Here is a 299-nt window from a genome sequence, read left to right as displayed (position 1 = left end):
AGGAATGATGATTATTACACGAGATACTGTAACTTGTAAATAGCTTTATTATAACGCAACGTTATAGTTATGATCGAAAGACATTTACACAATTGTCGACGCAAATTGCTCACGATTTTAATTCTTATGTTGATCTTGTATATTCCTGGTTTTTAAATATGGTTAAAGCTTTGTATTTACTTGGCACGCGTGCGACAGTGTCACTATCTACGTCAACTCGTCGTTATTCTATTATTGTTATTCTATGTTAATCACAGTTTGATTCTTTTTAGAACCAAAATACAGCAAATCGTTTCTTA

Source organism: Formica exsecta, unplaced genomic scaffold (assembly GCF_003651465.1).
Source record: "Formica exsecta isolate Colony F162 unplaced genomic scaffold, ASM365146v1 scaffold2, whole genome shotgun sequence".
NCBI classification, from domain to species: domain Eukaryota; kingdom Metazoa; phylum Arthropoda; class Insecta; order Hymenoptera; family Formicidae; genus Formica; species Formica exsecta.
The sequence above is the reverse complement of the archived record's forward strand: the minus strand, read 5'-3'. Positions refer to the sequence as shown.